The 16,817-nt window shown below is 41.3% G+C and overlaps 1 long non-coding RNA gene across 1 annotated transcript; it reads left to right on the top strand.

Annotated features, from left to right (window-relative positions):
- Window positions 1-33: 33 nt before the first annotated feature.
- LOC309849445 lies at window positions 34-15,975 on the top strand. The gene is made up of 3 exons (XR_014303704.1): window positions 34-201; window positions 315-470; window positions 11,554-15,975. It is a non-coding gene; the product is annotated as an uncharacterized lncRNA (long non-coding RNA).
- Window positions 15,976-16,817: the final 842 nt, after the last annotated feature.

Here is a 16,817-nt window from a genome sequence, read left to right as displayed (position 1 = left end):
GCGCCGGGCCGCCGCAGGCCAGGCCCCGCCCCTCCCTTCCCCGCCGGCCCCGCCCCGCTCCGCCGGTCGCGCCCCCAGAGGGGCCGGAGCTGGGTCGCGCCCCTCTCCAAAAACCTGAGACCTGACCACACCTCTCCGTTGCTCTCCAGGTCACCCAATTTCCAGCTTTATACGAAGTACCTCAGGACCTTGGACAAAAAGGTATTTTGTGGGATATTTTGGTCCACATTTGTCCCTACTCATCCTACTGAGATGCTTCAGTACTCCTTGTGGCGCACCTTTCTCTGCTGACGTTGCGTTCCCTAATCTTGCAGGAAGGTAGCAGGATGTACATTGACCCCTGAATTGGAAGTGTCTGAGTTCGGGATCTCACATTCTGCGCTGAACCAATCAGTAGGGCTGTGTGTGTCCTTGGGCATATCACCTCCAACAAAGATGGATCTCTCCAAACCCCTTTCTGCACCTGTAAGGTAGGAGTAATATCTCACGAGTTAATGGTGATAACACAATTGGGTAATTTGTCTAAACACACTTGGTAAACGCAGAGTTCCACACCAGATCAAGGTTCATCCATTCCCAGGGGCTCCGACACACTTATCTTTGCGTTCTTCTGCCAAGGAATAGTCAGCCCAGTGAAGAGTAACGCTAGGCTGTCCGGTGCCTGCGTTTTGTTTACCACAAAGCCTATGGAGCTAGGGGCACCTCTACCTTATACTTTCTTTTCTGTATGAATAGGTTTGCAATAGCCCTTCCGTCAATAAGGAGCCAGTCAATGATACTTTCACTGATCAGGTGGGAAATGAGATTTTTAAAAAGATAACGTAAGGAGTCTTTCACAAAAGATAATAGTATTCTATCATGTGTCACCTACTTTTACTTTTTACTTTTACTTTTTTTTTTACAGTGTTAAAATTTTATGAAATGCTTATGGTAGTTTTTCTTAAGATTTTATTTATTCATTTGAGATAGATACAAAGAGAGAGCATGAGCAGGGGGAAAGGCAGAAGCAGACACCCTATCCTCACTGGAGGCTGGATCCCAGAACCAAAGATCATGACCCCAGCAGAAGGCATTCGCTTAACCATCTGAGCCAACCAGGCACCCTGCTATGGTAATTTAAAAAAATTCTGTAAAGGATCAATGTTTTAACTTGTTAGTGAAATCCAAAAACTGGAAAAGCACTTTTCTGTGGCATCGAACACAGAAAAGGTAACTAACTGTTAGACATTCAATACATCTGCCTCCAAATTATTCACTCTCTGAAGCAATGCATCTTTATTGGGCATCTACTATACACCAGCCATTAGGCTGGGTGTGGGGGATACGATTTTAACAAATCTGGCATAGTACTTGTCCTGGTGGTATTCGCAGTCCAGTTTATATTTTAACTTACAGCAAAACAAAACAGGTCAGGGCAATTCCATGTGCTGTGCTACTCTCTGGGAAGAACAGTATGCTATGGGAACACAAGAATACAAGTATGCTATGGGAACACAGTTAAATATTGCTGGAGTGAGAAGATCTATTGACTATGGGAGAAAACATTCATGAAGTTGGGTTTCTCCTGTTAGCCTTAACTGCTTCTTGGGAATATTCCCGCCATTCCCATTTCTGCTTCCCCACATGCCTGCCAGTGTCTGCTTTACCTCTAGATGGTACTTGTAACAACTCATAGCAGATACAGGTAGGCCTTCTACTCTGTAGAAGGACACTGCAGACACAACCCACCTCTTTCCCAAACTGCTTCCATTGTCTATTTATTTATTTTTTAATGTTTAGAATGCAACATAGCTTGCATATTTCAAAATAATAGCTTAAAAATCTTCTAAAATTGATGAAAAATGTGGTTTTATAGGTTTAAAGGTCACAACAAGCCCCAAATAAAAAAAATCTATGTATAGATGTATTTTTAGTAAAGTTGAGTAATTCCAAGGCATAAAGGAGATCTTAAGATCTGTTAAGATCTCTTAAGGCTGTTAAGAACAGCCAAAGAGGGGCGCCTGGGTGGCTCAGTGGGTTAAAGCCTCTGCTTTCAGCTCAGGTCATGATCCCAGGGTCCTGGGATCGAGCCTCACATCAGGCTCTCTGCTCAGCAGGGAGCCTGCTTCCTCCTTTCTTTCTGCCTGCCTCTCTGCCTACTTGTGATCTCTGTCTGTCAAATAAATAAATAAAATCTTAAAAAAAAAAACAGCCAAAGAAAAAAGACCGATTACTTATTTAAAAAAAAAATGATGATTAGAAATTAGACAAATAGCAGGGCTTTCATTAGTAACAATGGAAGCCAGAGCTATTATCTCCAAAATACTGAGAAAAAAACAACTGTCAACTGAGAATTGTTGACTAAATAACTTGGAAGAAAGAAAATGATCATACAAGGAAGGAATGAGATACAGAATCACGGGCAAAAAATGTGGGTGATCTTAAACAAACACTATGTAAAACAATAATATATTAATAACGTTTGCATGAGAGAATCAAAACTAAACAAGAATATTAGCAGAAAAGAACATAAGAACAGAAGCGGTGGTTGGAGTTAAGCATTCGAAGCCACTTGTATTATTGGGAAAAAAAGTAGTTTTTTTTTAAACATTTTTTTAAATTTATTTGACAGAGAGAGTGAGAGACAGAGAAAGAGTACAAGCAGGGGGAGCAGCAGGCAGGGAGAGAGAGAAGCAGGGTCCCTGCTGAGCAGGGAGCCCTATGTTGGGCTCAATCCTAGGATCCCGTGATCATGACCTGCGCCAAAGGCAGACGCTTAACCAACTGAGCCACCCAGGCACCCGAAGAGTAGATTTTTAAAAAATATTTTATTTATTTATTTGACACATGAGAGAGAGAGCGCGCGCGCCCAAGCCGGGCAAAAGGGAGAAACAGGCTCCCTGCTGAGCAGGGCGCTGGGATCATGACCTGAGCTGAAAGCAGATGCTTAACTGAATGAGCCACCCAGGTGCCCCAGGAGAGTAGGTTTAAGGATAAATATGGGATTTTCTTAAGTATGTGTATTAAGAATTGAAAGGAAACCACCTAAAGAATAAAATTCAAATATAACTCACAAAGCAACAAATGGGGGAAATACGGAATATAAAAAAAAAAATTAGGGAAAAAGTAAAAAGAGCAGGACAGGACAGTAGCTATCCCAGTTGGAGAAGGCAGAAGCCAGGACAGGGAAGAGCTCACAAACACCTGAAGTAAATTACCTGTCAGTGCTAGATCTCGAATTGGGGGATGTACCTACTGATACGGCCTCAAAATATATAATACAAAATCAACAGAATTACAAGGGGAAATGGACAAATTGGCCAACAGAAAGGGCTTACTTACATACCTCTCTTAGTAATTAGCAGCTCAAACAGAGAAGTTATACAGGCACAAAAGATCTATATGGAATTGTCATGATCTTGACCTGATCAACATACACCAAACTTTGCACCTAACAATTAGAGAAAACACACTGTCTTCAAGCACATATAAGACAATTACAAAAACCAACCGTAGATGGGCCATGAACAAGTCTCAACAAATCATATAATCCATGGCATATGGAGCAGTCCTCTAACCACAGTGCCATTAAGTTAAAAACAATGTTGGGAGACAAAGGTTGTCCATGGATGACATGCATTTCTGCACATCTTGCAAAAGGAGGCACTGACTGCTCTTTGTTCTAGGCTATCTTTTAAAGATTGTATAGCGAACTTTGCAAGATAGCAACTCCCTCTGGAGCCAAGGGTAAGTTTGCTTACCATAGTAGTTCTCAAATCGGGGCGGGTTTGCCCACCAGAAGGTATTTGACAATGTCCAGAGACAAACTTAGTGGACACAGCTGAGAGGAGAGGAACTACTGGCACGCAGCGGGCAAAGGCCAGGGATGCTACTAAACACCCTACAATGACAGGGCAGGTCCCCACAACTAAGAAGTGTCCAACCCCAAATGTCCATAGTGGCAACATTGATCAACTGTAGCTTATAACCTGAGAAGATGTAGTGTCTTCCTTTGGAACAAAGGGAAGTAATACATACCGTCTATTATAATAAAGGAAATGCCTCCCTTAAAGCAAAGAACAGGTTTGCTACTGCCTACTCTAACAGTTCCAGGTTTCCTAAGCTCGGGTCCTTCTCCTCTAATGCAACCCATTCCATAGGCAGGCGTCCATCTCGGTCCACCCATGGGACTTGGGGGCAAGGGGAAGCAGTTCAAATGATGATCTTCTGGATATTGCTATTGCTATAATAATTTGTCCTTTGTTTCTGAACACAAATATCATGTTGAGTGGAAAGCAAAACTGCAAGAATACATGCAGCATACCATTTACATTCTTTTATATATGGGTTAGTAATAGCTGCAGATATAGTAGAAATACAGACAGCTGACTTCCACTCAGGGATGTAGGGGAATATTTTAAACACACACACACACACACACACACACACACACACACTCACCCTCTCAAAGAAAAAACTAGATAAACTACAATCTATAATATTTCTAAACCAATCAGAGAATTGCAGTCCCAGGATAACCTACTGGCCAAGAATCTAAAGAGAGGAAGGCACCAGAAGGATAAGCAGAGTAGGGCCTCTTACCTGGAGTAGACACAACCAGACATATGTAATAGTTCAGTTAGGATGGTTAAGGAATTGGTGAAGGCCGGACATGGGCTGGTGAGCTCCTTGAGGACTGCAGAAATTGGGAGTCTGTGCCCTCTTACAGGTTTTTCTCTCAAAGTTCATAAAAGAGATCAGAAAGAGCCCCAACAAAGTGTGTGTTGTGGTGCAGACCTGGCGAGAGGGTACAACAACCACAGCTGTACAGGCACAAATCCACTGGGATCCCTTCCCCTTAAACAGCATAATATTTAATCTGTAGGGGAAGGGAATGAGAAAAAGAAAATCTATTCAAAAGGGAAAGGCACGGGGCGCCTGGATGGCTCAGTGGTTTGGGCTGCTGCCTTCGGCTCGGGTCATGATCTCAGGGTCCTGGGATCGAGCCCCGCATCGGGCTCTCTGCTCCGCAGGAAGCCTGCTTCCCTCTCTCTCTCTCTCTCTGCCTGCCTCTCTGCCTACTTGTGATCTCTGTCTGTCAAATAAATAAATAAAATCTTTAAAAAAAAAAAAAGGGAAAGGCAGGAATATTTGCTGACTCCAGAACTACAAGGGAGGAGGAACAGGAAAAATGAGAAGGCTACCCTTCTGAGATCCTGAGGCCTAACCAAAACCAGGAACACACCACCACCCACCTCCCAAGCTAACAAGCTTCTATAAACCAATCAGAGTAGAATATCAATGGGAGAGGGACAGGAGGAGAACAAGAAAGAGCATGCAGAGACCTCCTCTTTAGTGCAATGCAGAGAGAAGTTCTAAAGCTGAAGGCAGACATTGTCTGGCAAACAAGCATCTACCCACATATGACTACAGAATTTGGTACCTTTGGTACACCCTAGATAACCTTAGCAACAGACCTCAGACCAAGACCAGACCCCAACTAGTTTAACTTATCCCTTACCTCCACTAAAGGCATAGCAAGAGGAAAGGTATTTCCATTTCCAGATACAAATTTTATATACCTCAGTGTCTGCTATACCTACACTAGGTCGGGTTTGGAAAAAAAAAATTGAAATACACGAAAACATCAGAACTAGACACAAATGTGATCCAGATGTTGGGACAGGGAATTCAAAATAATTATGATTAATACATTAAAGACTGATGGAAAAGATGAATAATATGCAAGATAAGATGGGTAATTTCTGCAAAAAAATCAAGTGAGGGATGCCTGGATGGCTCAGTCAGTTAAGTGTCTGCCTTTGGGTCCTGGGATCGAGTCCCACATTGGGCTCTTTGCTCAGTGAGGAGCCTGCTTCTTCCTTTGCCTGCCTCTCCCCCTGCTTGTTCGTTCTCTCTCTCTCTCTCTCTCTCTCTCTGACAAATAAATAAAATCTTAAAAACAAAACAAAAAAAAAATCAAGTGAAAATGTAAAAGACAATAGCAGAGATGAGAAATGTCTTCACCTAGCTTCACCTAGCTCATCAGTAGACTCAACACAGCCAAAGAAGAGAATTGGATAAGTCAGTAGGAATTACCCAACTTAATATAAAGGAAAAACAACAGAGGATGGGAAACAAAAGACATCCAAGAGCTGCTGGACAATATCATTTTTTTATTTTTTTAAAGATTTATTTATCTTTAAATAACTGGATCCCAGGAAGAGGAGAGTACAATATGAAGAAATAATCCCAAGAATTTTCCAAAAGTAAGGACAGACATGAAACCACAAAGAAGCTCAAAGGCCACCAAGAAGGATGAATGCCAGACAAATAAAGAATACCTCGGCATATCATATTTTTAAAAACGTGAAGAGAAAATCTTAAAGACAGAGAATAAAAGGCATGCAGGGGAACAAAGATAATTAGTTAACTTCTAGTCAGAAATGATATAAGCCAGGGGCACCTGAGTGGCTCAGTGGATTAAGCCACGGCCTTCAACTTGGGTCGTGATCTCGGGGTCTTGGGATCGAGTCCCTCATCAGGCTCTCTGCTCAGTGGGGAGCCTGCTTCCCCGTCTCTCTCCGCCTGACTCTCTGCCTACTTGTGATCTCTCTCTCTCTGTCAAATAAATAAATAAATAAATAAATCTTTAAAAAAATAAAAAAATGATACAAAGAGAGAAATGATACAAGCCAGACACCAATGAAGTGCCTAAAGCACTAAAAGAAAAAAACAAACCTGTTAACCCACAGAAAATAATTTTTTAAATAAAGAGGAAATAGACTTTCTCAGACAAAAACTGAAGGAATTAAGGGCTAGCCGATTTAGTCTATAAAAAAAAGTTGAAGGAAGTTCTTCAGACAGAAGGAATATGGTATCAGACAGAAACCTGGGTTCGCACAAAGAACAGTGCTAGAAATGGAATAACTGTAGGTAAAATAAAATTAACCTTTTTCTTGGGGAGCCTGGGTGGCTGAGTGGATTAAAGCCTCTGCCTTTGGCTCCAGTCATGATCCCAGGGTCCTGGGATCGAGCCCCACATCGGGCTCTCTGCTCATCAGGGAGCCTGCTTCCTCCTCTATCTCTCTCTGCCTGCCTCTCTGCCTACTTGTGATCTCTGTCTGCAAATAAATAAATAAAATCTTTTAAAAAAATTAATCTTTTTCTTATTTTTAATTGCTCTAAAGCAGAGGGTGGCAAAAAGTTTTTTCTGTATAAGGCAAATATTTTAGGCTTTACGGGCCTTATGGTCTCTGCTGCAACCACTTAACTGCCTTTAAGTATGAAATCAGACATTGGCAAAACATAAAGAAATGATTGTAGCTATATTCCAATAAAACTTTATTTGGTGGCACTGAAATTTCAGTTTCATGTAATTCTCACACGTCATCATTTTTTTTTCTTTTGATTTTTTCCAACCATTAAAAAAAGTTTTTTAAACTATTCCTCATTTGCAGGCCATACAAAAAGAGGTGGCAGGGTGAGTTTGGCCCATGGGCCTTGGTTTGCTGACTTCTGCTCTGAAAGTCTGCTGTACAAAGCGAAAGCAGCTGCAATGTGCTGTGTGTCTCTGGCATGTATAAAAGCAACTGTAGGGCACCTGAGTGGCTCAGTGGGTTAAGCTTCTGCTATCCTATCACTTTAAATATAAAGAGATAGGAGGACCTGGGGGGCTCAGTTGGTTAAGCCACTGCCTTCAGCTCAGGTCATGATCCCGGAGTCCCGGGGATCAAGTTCCACATCAGGCTCCCAGCTCTATGGGGAGTCTGCTTCTACCTGTGACCTTCTCCCCTCTCATGCTCTCTCTCGCTCTCTCTCTCCACAACTATAACTGGAGATTTCACTACTCATCTCAGTAATTGATAGAACACGTGAACAGATAGTTATTAAGGATATGTAAAGTCTGAACAACACTGTCAGCCCACCAACTCCTCTCTCTCTCTGCCTGCCTCTCTGTCTACTTGTGATCTCTATCAAATACATAAATAAAATCTTAAAAAAAAAATTTTGACAACACAGATGAAATAGATCAAGTCTTCAAATGACACAAACTACCAAGTCACCGAAGAAGGAATTTATAATCTAAAAGTCCTGTATCTAGTAAAGAAATTGAATTTGGGGGCGCCTGGGTGGCTCAGTGGGTTAAGCCTCTGCCTTCGGCTCAGGTCATGATCTCAGGATGGTGGGATTGAGCCCTGTGTTGGGCTCTCCGCTCAGCGGAGAGCCTGCTTTCCCCTCTGTCTCTGCCTGCTGCTCTGCCTACTTGTGATCTCTCTCTCTCTCTCTGTCAAATAAATAAATATTTTAAAAAAAGAAAGAAATTGAATTTGTAGTTTAAAAACCTTCCACCAGGGGCGCCTGAGTGGCTCGGTAGGTTAAGCTTCCGACTCTTGATTCCTGCTCAGGACATCATGATCTCAGGGTCACAGGCTTGAACCTGCGACACAGCCTCGCATCGGGTTCTGCACTCAGCACAGAGTCAGCTGGGGATGCTTTCTCTCCTAGCTCTGTCCGTTTCCCCACTCACACGGGGTCTCTCTCTCTCTCTCTCTAAATAGGTAAATAAAATCACTAAAAAAAAACAAAACCTTCCAACAAAGAAAACTCCAGGACCAGATGGTTTCTATCAAATGTCTGAATTCTATCAAACATTTAAGGAAAAAAATACCAATTCTATACAATGTCTTTCAGAAAACAGAAAAGGTAGAAATAATTCCGAACTTATTTTCAGATCTCCATTACTCTAATGCCAAATCCAGACAAAGACCTCATGGAAAAAATAATAGACTAATATTCCTCATGAATGTCAATGTAAAACTGATCACCTAAACATTAACAAATCAATCCAGAAATACATAAAAAAGCATAACACACCATAGCTTAGTAGGGTTTATCTTGGCAGTATAAACCTGGTTCACATTTGAAAATTAATCAATGTAATCCACTACAAGAAGAGACTAAAGAGAAGCCATGAGATCATCTCAGTGGATGCGGAAAAAGCATTTGACAAAATCCATTCATGACCAAAACAGAGAAGCAAACAAAAACTCAGTAAACTAAGAATAGAAAGGAACTTCCTTAACCTTACAAAGAGAATCACAAAAATTCTACTGAATGCTTCTCCTCCAAGATGGGGAATAAGGCAAGATGTGCTCTCTTACTACTATTATCCAATATTACACTGTGCAATAAGTCAAAAGAGAGAGAGAGAAGAAAGATTAAAAAAAGCCACACAGATGGAAAATACAGAACTGCTTCTATTCCAGACAACATGACTGTTTACAGAAAAAATCTCAAAGAATCTACAAAAAGGATCCTAGAACTAGTAACAGTTCATCACGTTTATAGGATACAAGGCCAATAGATAAAAATCGACTGTATTTCCACTGCTGGTAATGAATGATGGAATTTGAAATTTTAAAAGCAATACCATTTAAATAACATCCCAAAATGAAATGGTTAGGTTTTTTAAAAATTTTTTTATTTACATATAATGTATTATTAACCCCAGGGGTACAGGTCTGTGAATTAACCCCAGGGGTACAGGTCTGTGAATTGCCAGGTTTGCACACTTCACAGCACTCACCATAGCACACACCTTCCCCAGTGTCCATAAGCCCCCCAACTTCTCCCTACCTCCTCCCCCAAAATGGGTTAGGTTTAAATCTAACAAAATCTATGCAGGATCTGTATGCTTAAAATTACAGAACACTAGGGGCACCTGGGTGGCTCAGTGGGTTAAAGCCTCTGCCTTCAGCTCAGGTCACGATCCCAGAGTCCTGGGATCAAGCCCCACACCCCGCTCTCTGCTCAGCGGGAAGCCTGCTTCCTCCTCTCTCTCTGCCTGCCTCTCTGCCTACCTGTGATCTCTGTCTGTCAAATAAATAAATAAAAATATTTTTTAAAAATTATAGAACACTAATGAAACTCAATCCCAATAAACATTCCAGCAGGGGTTTTTGTAGATATCAACAAGCTCACTGTAAAATGTATAGGGATAAGTAAAAGAACTAGAATAGCCAAAGCAATTTTGAGAAAGATGAACAAAGCTGGGGGACTCACACTATCCAGTTTCTAAACAATATAAAACTGTTGTGTAATACCAGTGGAAGGTAGAGATGTAGAAGAATGGAAAAGAACAGAGAGCCCAGAAACAGATCTACACAACTAATTTTTGACAAAGGTGCAAAAAACACTTACAAATACAATGTCTGACAAAGGGCTTGTATTCACAATATAGAAAGAACACTCAAAACCAAATAATAAGAAAAATAATAGGTGGAGATTTGAACCACTTTTCTAAAAAGATACAAAGATGGCAAATAAACATACAGAAAGCTGCCCAACACCTTTGTCATGAGAGAAATGCAAATTAAAACAAGATGTACCTAGAATTGCTAAACTGAAAAAACAAGAAAAATTGGTACTGCCAAGTGCTGGTGAGGATGCAGAACGACCAGCACTCTCCTATGTTCCTGATGCATGTACAAAATGGTAGTCAGGGGGCACCTGGATGGCTCAGTGGGTTATGCCGCTGCCTTCGGCTCAGGTCATGATCTCAGGGTCCTGGCATGGAGCCCCACATTGGGCTCTCTGCTCAGCAGGGAGCCTGCTTCTCTCTCTCTCTCTCTCTGCCTACTTGTGCTCTCTCTGTCAAATAAATAAATAAAATTTTTAAACAAAACAAAACAAAATGGTAGTTTGGAAAACATTTTGGGAATTTCTTGTAAATTTAAATATATACCTACCTTATGACCCAGTAATCCTAGGTGTTTACCAAAAGAAATGAAAACATGTTCACACAAAAATCAGTAAGCAAATGTTTACAGCACTTTTATTCATAATCGCTAGAAAAATGGAAACCACCCAATGTCCTTCAGCTAGTAAATAAATGAATAATGGTACATCTGCACAGTGGAATACTACTCAGCAATAAAAAGGAGCAAACTTGATTCACACATCATAGACAAATCTTCAGTGCCCTTCAGTAAATGAAAGAAACCAGACCCAAGACTACATATTGTAGAATTCCATTTATATGAAATTCTTGAAAAGAAAAACTCAGAGTCAGAAAACATATGAGCAGTTGCCATGGGTTGGAGGGAATGATTAACAACAAAAGGACAGCATGAGAAAATCTGGGGATGATGTAACTGTTGTATGTCAAACTGTGGCAGTGGATACCTGTCAACATTTATCAAAACCACAGAACTGCACACCACGAAGAGTGAATTCTACTGAATGTAAATTTAAAACAAACAAAAAATCCATCAGGATGTGAAAGATGGAACACATACTACAGCAAGTATGACTGTATTACCAATGAATCACATGGCCATACTGAAGAAGGTGGGTAAGAAAGAAGTGGACCTAATTAGCTTTGGGAAATGTCTTGAATAAATACTGAACACTAAAAAGAACTGTGAACAAACGCTGTACTCTAGCTGGCAAATTTGTTTCTCACAGAGGTATTGGTTAAGCCATTCTGAAATCACCTTTTATGTAGCTAGGATTGAATAAGCAAGTTATTGTGGATAACAAGAGTCAGGTTTCTTTCTTTATTTCTCTTAGAAATACAGAGAGAAGGCTAGAATGAATCCTATGATGCTGGACTGGAGTTGGAAAGACTCACAGTTTTTGTCTTATGGATGTGAAACAAAGATGTGTAATGTGCATTGGTTAGTATACTTCATACATTTCCTAGCTTTTTTGCTCTGAAAGAAACTAACAGCAGTAACATCCAAGTAGCAATGAGCACACCTACCAACCAGAAGTTTGGTTTCTAAATACCATTATCCAGTGAAGGGAACTAGAGCTCCTTGGAAAAAAAAAGGTTAATTCCAGGGCTTGGGCAAGGAAACAGAAGATGAACCTGGAGCATCTTGTAGTGCTAGGAAGTAATTAAGGACTAACAAAAAAAAAAAACAAAAAGCAATGTTCAAAGGGCCTAAGAGCCAACATGAAAGCGCTCCCAAGGGCCAAAGTTAGAACAACCTCAGCAAATAAATAGTAATACTGCATTATAACCCCCAAATAAGACCCATGAATCTATACTAACATAAATATCTAAGTAAATAGACAAATAAATGAGAGAAAAGAGGCAGCTCTTACAGCAGACTTCCAATTAATGTATGTGGAAGGTAAGAGAAAAGCAGAAAATCACTACTACATGGCAAAGTTAGTGGGCAAATGCTTAAAAAAAAAAATGACATTTGCAAAACATGACATATGCAAAGTATCCTCCCCCCAAGATATTTATTGCAAAGGGAAAAATGGTAATTTTACAGTGGAGGAAGCCAGCAGATACCACCTTAATCAATTGATCAAGGTCAACATCACCAGTAATAAGTATAGACATCAAGTATCGCCTGATATGATATACCGAGAAGGGCAGATCTGTGTGTTGTCCTTTCCAATAATGCAGAACTTTGAGAAAGCACTGGACAAACCCAAACTGGGGCTCCTTCAAAATAACAGACTATTACTCCTCAAAAGTATCAAGGTCATAAACAAGGAAAGACTGAGATATTGTCATAAATTGCCAAGAGATTAAGGAGACTTGACAACTAATAAAATTTGGGATTGTGTATTAGATCCTGAAACAGAAAAAGGGTATTACAGGAAAAACTCAAGAGATTCAAATTACGTCTGTAATTTAGTTAATATAAGCAATATGAATGTCTTAGTTTTGATCATTATCTTATGGTTATGCAAGATGCTAACATAAAGCAAAGCTGCCTGCAAGGTATACTAAAACTATTTTTGCAATTTTTCTGTAAATCTAAAATTATCTCAAATTAAAATGGCCAATTAAAAATAAGAGATGCCTGGGTGGCTCAGTTGGTTAAGTGTCTGCCTTTGGCTCAGGCCATGTTCCCAGGGTCCTAGGATTGAGCCCCGCATTGGGCTCCCTGCTCAGCAGGGTGTCTGCTTCTCCCTCTACACCTCCCCCTCTACCCACTCATGCTTGCCCTCGTGATCTTTTTCTCTCTGAAATAAAATCTTTTTATAAATAAATACAGACATTCATACATACATACATGGCGGGGCGCCTGGGTGGCTCAGTCAGTTAAGCATCTATCTTCAGCTCAGGTCATGATCCCAGTGTCCTGGGATCGAAGCCCACAAAGGGCTTCTTGCTCAGTGGGGAGCCTGCTTCTCCTTCTCCCTTTGCCTTCCCACCCCCAGCTTGTGCTCTAATAAATAAAATCTTAAATACATACATACAAACATAGACACCTGACAATGCCAAGAATCAAATTCAGGATCACAGCTAATTCTTGTGCAGAGGCAGGTGAAGGAAATCCAGGCTTCAACTGTTTGAGGCAGGTTTCTTTCTTCGGCTATGTGGATGGTACCTGGATATTTTTAAAATTACGTTTGTATGCCTGAAATAGCTTATAACTTCTTTAAAATGTTTCAGACTTTTAAATTGAGTACAGACACATCTGCTTAAAATTAATCCATTCACTCAATATTTAACACGTAACTATGATAAAATGTATTCCTGTCATCAAATCCAATTTCAACATCTACTGAGACTCAGTCCTGCTTCTCCTGTGCTGGTTGTAGGTCAGTCTTTCTTACAACTACTCTAGTCTGATATTGTAGCAAGAAAGCAGCCAAAGGGGCTCCTGGGTGGCTCAGTGGGTTAAAGCCTCTGCCTTCGGCTAAGGTCTGGATCAAGCCCCAGATCGGGCTCTCTGCTCAGCAGGGAACCTGCTTCCCCCTCTCTCTCTGCCTGCCTCTCTTGTGATCTCTGTCAAATACATAAATTAAAAAAAAAAAAAAAAAGAAATGCTTAAAAAAAGAAAGCAGCCACAGACAGCACATACATGAAAGGATGTGTCTGTGTTCCAATGAGATATTTACAAACATAAGCTACATGTAGCTTGCTGACCCATAATTAACAGACTGAGAATTTAGACAGCTTTAACTCAAACGAAGATACCACAGGGTGGAGCTATGCCCATGTTTTCAGAGTTTGCAGACATTTCATATAGGAAAACAGATGCACTTTCAATGGTAGATGCAGCCGTACCCACACGTCTTCCAATCTCTTGACTCAGAAATGATTACGTGCCAATTTCACACCAAGTGTCAGATGCTCATCAAAAACAGGAGAAGCAGATGGGATCTTTCAGATGGGCATTTCAACCTTGAAACTGAGCAACTCACTCCACTATTCCAGGAAAGACCTAGGAAAAACCTCCTGTCTGCTTGTTCCTCCAATTATTTGTTAAAACAATTTGCTTATTTTAGCTTTGATATTCTGGGCTCTATTTTAGTATACCAAAAATTAGTTTTAAAATACTTATTACAGACTTCAAGTCAGTATTTTTAAGACGTTTATTAAAATCTAAACCGCCTTTTCTCTTATTTGCTAAACTTGGGAAAAAAATAACAGAAACTAGGCGGCGTGTGTATGGGTGTTCCTTGTAAAACTCCGCTGACAATCACCTCCTGCTGTGCTGGTGTGATGACAGATGGGCAAAGAAGACCTGGTTCAGTCCAAGCACTCCGGGTCGGCTGCAGAGAAGCCATCTGAGCTGGGTCTTCGAAGACTACCAGGAATAACCCAGCAAAGATGAGGGCAGCACAGAAGCTCCTGGTTGTTATGAAACACCTGTTAAGGGACACCTGGGTGGCTCAGTCGTTAAGTGTCTGCCTTCAGCTCAGGCCATGATCTCAGGATCCTGGGACTGGCGCCACATGGGGCTCCCTGCTCAGTGGAAAGTCTGCTTCTCCCTCTCCCACTTCCCCTGCTTGTTTCCCTCTCTCACTGTGTCTCTGTCAAATAAAACCGTTAAAAAAAAAAAAGAAAAAAAAGAAAAAGAACACCTGTGAAAACACCTGTGCCAGGACGGCACCCATGCTCCGCAGGGTTTTCAGAAGAAACATAAAGGAATAGTTGGTTTTCCCCCTTTTACACCTTCTTCCTCTAGCTCCCATCTCTAGGTAAGTTTGAACCACTGTCTGCAAGCTGGCTCTAGCATTAAAGGTAGAAAGCCTTTCCATAAGAGCAAAGCCTCACTGGGCGGCTCAGTGGGTTAAGCCTCTGCCTTCAGCTCAGGTCATGATCTCATGGTCCTGGCATCAAGCTCTCTGCTCAGCAGAGTCTGCTTCCCCCTCTCTCCACCTGCCTCTCTTCCTACTTGTGATCTCTCTCTCTCTGTCAAATACATAAATCTTGAAAGGAAAAAAAAAACAAAAGAAAGCGAAGCCTCTCCTAACTGCACGATGTAAAGAGTAAGGAGAATATCAACCAAGTAGGAGAGGCAGGAAGCCTGGGAAACATGCTAGCAAGGTTTTTTGTTTGTTTGTTTTAAAGATTTTATTTATTTATTTGACAGAGATATCACAAGTAGGCAGAGAGGCAGGCAGAGAGAGAGGAGGAAGCAGGCTCCCCACTGAGCAGAGAGCCTGACTCGGGGCTCCATCCCAGGACGCTGAGATCATAACCTGAGCCGAAGGCAGAGGCTTAACCCACTGAGCCACCCAGGCGCCCCACAAGGTTTTATTCTATCAGGTGTCCTGCATATGGTGGAAATTTAAAATTCTTCTCTTTGGGGCGCCTGGATAGCTCAGTAAGTTAAGTGTCCAACCCCTGATTTCTGCTCAGGTCATGATCTCTAGGTCATGAGATCAGGCCCTGCATTGGGCTCTGCGTTGGGTGTGGAACCAGCTTAAGATTCTCCCTCTGCCCCTCCCCATTCTAAAAATAGCAATAGAAATACTATTCAAAAAGAACTGGTTTTCCATCTTTTTCAAACTTTTTCTCTTCTACTCTACTCCTAATTCCAGAAATCTCATCTGTAACCAAGGATTGCTTCAGAATGCTGAGTTTAAGATACCAGAGTTAACCAATAAAATGGCAAAAACACCGGGGGCCTGAGTGGCTCAGTGGGCTAAAACCTCTGCCTTCAGCTCAGGTCACAATCCCAGGGTCCTAGGATCAGGCCCTGCATCAGGCTCTCTGCTCAGCGGGGAGCCTGCTTCCTCCTCTCCCTCTCTGCCTGCCTCTCTACTTGTGATCTGTCAGATAAATAACAAAAATATTTTTTAAAAATAAAAAAAAATAAATAAAATGGCAAAAACATATCAACATCACATAATACCCAATATTTAAAGAATCAGAACTCATAAGAAAGGAACTTACTTTCCAAACTGATATACCATTTAAGAGAAGGAATTCAGATCTTGAGAACTGTATGCAATTAAACATTTTCTCAGCTTTGAACTGCTCTTCCAATAGCCATCCCCTTGTGTTTGTGGCTGAAAGTTAGAGTTCTCTTAAGAACAAATCTCCATAGATGACACACAAATGGCCAATAAGCACAGTATCATTTGTCATTAGAATTTTTTTTTTTTTTTAATTTGACAGACAGAGATCACAAGTAGGCAGAGAGGCTGGTAGAGAGAAGGAGGAAGCAGGCTCCCGGCTGAGCAGAGCCCAATGTGGGGCTTGATCCCAGGACCCTGGGATCATGACCTGAGCCGAAGGGAGAGGCTTTAACCCACTGAGCCACCCAGATGCCCCATCATTAGGAGAATGTAAATCAAACCCATGAGGTAAAACCTTACACTTACTAGAATGATTATAATTTTTTTGAAAAGGAAAATAATTGGGGTAAGGGAGGATGTGGAGAAATTGGAACCCTTGTGCACTGCTGGGGGAGCATAAAATGGTGCAGCTGCTGTGGAGAAGTTTGGCGGTTCCTCATGAAGTTAAACATAGAACTACCAGAAGCCCCAGTATCTGCTCCCAGGTATGTATCCTAAAGAACAGTAAGCAGGGATGCAAGCAGGGACTAACCCACGCTCACAGCAGCATT

The sequence above is a fragment of the Mustela nivalis genome (genome assembly GCF_964662115.1).
Source record: "Mustela nivalis genome assembly, chromosome: 16".
In the NCBI taxonomy this organism is placed as follows: domain Eukaryota; kingdom Metazoa; phylum Chordata; class Mammalia; order Carnivora; family Mustelidae; genus Mustela; species Mustela nivalis.
This window is presented reverse-complemented; position numbering and strand designations above follow the sequence as displayed.